Source organism: Rutidosis leptorrhynchoides, chromosome 5, assembly GCF_046630445.1.
Source record: "Rutidosis leptorrhynchoides isolate AG116_Rl617_1_P2 chromosome 5, CSIRO_AGI_Rlap_v1, whole genome shotgun sequence".
Lineage (NCBI taxonomy): Eukaryota > Viridiplantae > Streptophyta > Magnoliopsida > Asterales > Asteraceae > Rutidosis > Rutidosis leptorrhynchoides.
The window spans coordinates 192085840-192089572 of record NC_092337.1 but is presented as its reverse complement, the minus strand read 5'-3'; the positions used below and the strand labels follow the sequence as shown (position 1 = coordinate 192089572).

At 32.5% G+C, this 3733-nt stretch overlaps 1 non-coding gene across 1 annotated transcript; it reads right to left on the bottom strand.

Moving 5' to 3' along the window:
* Nucleotides 1–2351: 2351 nt before the first annotated feature.
* On the bottom strand, nt 2352–2458 carry LOC139850774 (small nucleolar RNA R71). The gene has a single exon (XR_011760155.1). It is a non-coding gene; the product is annotated as a small nucleolar RNA R71 (small nucleolar RNA).
* Nucleotides 2459–3733: the final 1275 nt, after the last annotated feature.

Sequence of the window (3733 nt, the reverse complement as noted above, 5' to 3'; positions counted from 1 at the left end):
GCAATTTACTTTATCGCAATTTAAATTCTGTCATTTTTATTTATCATCATTTACTTTACGCTTTAAATTAAGTTATATTTATATTAATATTTTATATTAGGTTTTAATTGTGACTTAAGATATAAAATCGACAAACCGGTCACTAAACGTTAAAACCCCCTTTTTTATAATAATAATATTACTTATATATATAGTTATACAAATATAGTGTAAAATAAATATAGCATTAAACTCAGCTGAATCCCTGTGAAATGAACCGGACTTATTAAAAACTACACTACTCTACGATTAGGTACACTACCTATAAGTGTTGTAGCAAGGTTTAGGTATATCCCATCCGTATATTAAAAAAAAACTTGTGTAATATTTCGTCAAATTTCGTATACACCGCTGCATACATCAAGTTTTTGGCGCCGCTGCTGGGGACCCGAAATCGAAACGCTATATATAAAAAAAATTATTTTAAGTGTTTAATCTATTTTTGTAAAGCTATATTAAAAAAAACAAAAATATAAAAAAAAAATATATATCTATTTAAGTGTTCAAGTAAAAAGAAAATATTTTTTTTTATATAAAGTATAAAAGTATTTTTTTAGTTCTTAAAAATATAAGTATTACTTATATTAATTTGGTAAAGATTAAAAAGTAAAAAGTAAAAAAAAATACGCAGAACCTGTCGATTTTTAAACTGCATCATTCTGAATCTGGATTGCCATGCGATCGCATGACTGCAATGCTTGATACCCATGTGACGGCATGAGGTATTCTGACAAGCCTGAAACCTAAGACAGCATTTATTACTTGTAAGTTTTATTAATTATTATTATTGTTAACCCTAATTAGGGTTTAGGTAATTAATTAGTTTTTAAATTTTAGTTTTAATTTATAATTAGTATTATTAAGTTTTAATATTCTTATTAACTATATAAAATAATACTTTTATAAAATAATAATATAAAAAATAATATTTTTGTAAAATTGTATTTTTATCAACTTAGTTTATATTTGTATTTTGTATTTTTCTTTATTATCGTTTAATTCGTAACTTTTATAATTTTTCGTTCGTGATTAAGTTTAAACTTAGTATTTCGCCGCAGTAATTTTATATCTCTAGATTCTTAAGCTTTGTCATAAAATCCCTTAAGTGCATTTTCTTTAGATTAAGATTTAGGCGCTTTAGAATTTTACGACATCACTTATCGCTTTAGTTTTAAATAGATTTTAAAAGCCTAATTAAGTAACAGCCGTTTTGGATATAGAATTATTTTAAGCTTTAATACCTTTAGACGCAACTTTTAGTCTTAAGTTTTTAGAATTTTAAGTTCTGACGCTCTACTTTCTTATTTTTGTTTTTCGACGTTTGTTTTTCGACTCTTATTTTTCGACGCGCTTTTTCTTTCTCATTTCTACGCTCTAGTTTTTAGGACATAGAATTTTCTATATTTTCTTTAAATTTCGACGAAAAATTGTTTTAAGCGGTTAAATTGATACATCCAAAATTTTCTGGTTCGTAGTAATAGTTAGATTTGTTAGTGGCGAGTTGTGGGCTTCCGATTTAAAGGGTCCTGGCTACCTGCTGCATCTATTGGCTATTCGAAATGTGGGAAAAATCAGAAAAGACTATTAATTTGATTGCTTATATAATTTTTATCTTTTATAACTAATAGGATATTCAGTGAATGCACCGAGTAAAACGTTCACCACCTTTTATACATTCACCACCTGTAACTCGATCAAGACATCTAGCCAATATTATCGCTGTTGATTTTTCTTTAGAATTATCATCTAGTCGAACAAGTACTCCAACTCAAATTTCCGATAATCCATATTTTGAACCCGATTTCATAATTGAGAACCCGGAGGATATTCAAGGATAATTCCAAGATCCAGAACCATTAGTCATTCCTCCTGAACCCCAAACCATTAAATCAAAATCTTCTAGTGATTCGGATTCAACAATTTCATATATGGAAATAACGAAACCTCTAAGTATGGAAGATCGAATGAGAGCTACACGCACTGACCAAGGACATGCCATTATGCAACCAGACATTAATGCGCCAGATTATGAAATCAAAGGACAAATCCTACACATGGTAACTAATCAATGCCAATATAGTGGTACGCCAAAAGAAGATCCAAACGAACATCTTCGAACCTTTAATAGGATTTGTACTCTATTCAAAATCAGAGAAGTTGAGGATGAACAGATCTATCTCATGTTGTTTTCTTGGACTTTAAAGGGAGAAGCCAAAGATTGGTTAGAATCGTTACCCGAAGGAGCGATTGACACATGGGATTTCTTAGTTGAAAAATTTCTTAAAAGATTCTTTCCGGTATCTAAAGCCGTGAGACTTCAAGGAGAAATTGTTACATTCTCGCAAAAGCCAAATGAAACATTATATGAGGCGTGGACAAGATTCGGAAAGTTGTTGAGAGGATGTCCTCAACACAGTTTAGACACTTATCAAATAGTACAAATATTCTACCAAGGTGTCGACGTTGCTACACGAAAAGACATTGACACAGCAGATGGTGGTTCCATTATGAAGAAAACCGCAACCGAAGCTCACAAAATCATTGATAACATAGCCTCCCACTCACATGAGTGGTATCAGGAAAAAGATATCTTTCGTTCATCTAAAGCGGCTAGAGCCAATTTTAGCCATGACTTTGATTTCGTTTCCGCAAAAAATAGATGCTTTCGAGAGACGAATGGAAAAGATGACTAAAGATATTCACGCAATACGAATCAGTTGTGAGCAATGCGGTGGACCACACTTAATGAAACATTGTCACATTGAACAAATGATGGAACAACGAGAGAATGTTTCCTACATAAACCAAAGGCCGGGAAATAATTATCAAAATAATTATCAACCGCCAAGGCCAAACTTCAATCGAAACCAAAACATTCTTTACAATCCAAATGGACCTAACAATAACTCATACAACCAACAAGGTCCGAATAACCAATTAACTCAAAACAACACTTTCAATCAACAAAGACCTGGCTTATATAAACCACCACAACAAACCGAAGAGAAAAAGCCAAATCTGGAAGAAATGATGGCAAAGCTAATGGAATCTCAAACACAATTTATTACATCTCAAACCCAAACAAATGAGAGGTTTGATCAGTCATTAAGAACTCAACAAGCTTCTATTTTGAATCTAAAAAACACGTAGGTACTCTTGCTAGCATGATGAGTGAGAGGAAACATGGAAAGCTACCGAGTAATACTGAAGTAAATCCTCGGAATGAAAATGTTAATATGGTGTCAACAAATTCTGAAAAACCAGCACCAGAAGATGGGAAGGTTTTAGATGTGAGTAACAATGAAGAAGTTACACCACCACCACCACCCGAGTATGTAAAGCCAGTGGTGGCACCCTACAGACCGCCCATCCCATTTCCAAGAAAAGGAGTTGAGTATGAGAAAGTAATAGGTAATAAAGTTTGTGATGCCTCTGGAAAGAAGAAGAAGAATAAGAAAGTGCAAGAAACAAAAACCGTAGAAGTAAACCTGGTAAAGACAGTTCCACCAAAACTTCCACCAAGGTTGGGTGATCCGGGTGAATTTATTGTTCCTTGTCTATTTAGTGAATGTGTCATGTATGATGCACTAGCAGATTTAGGTGCGAGTGTGAGTGTTATGCCCCTTTCATTATATAAGAGATTAGGAGTAGGTGAGTTAAGTCCAACAAAAATGAATGTTCGAATCTTTGATCA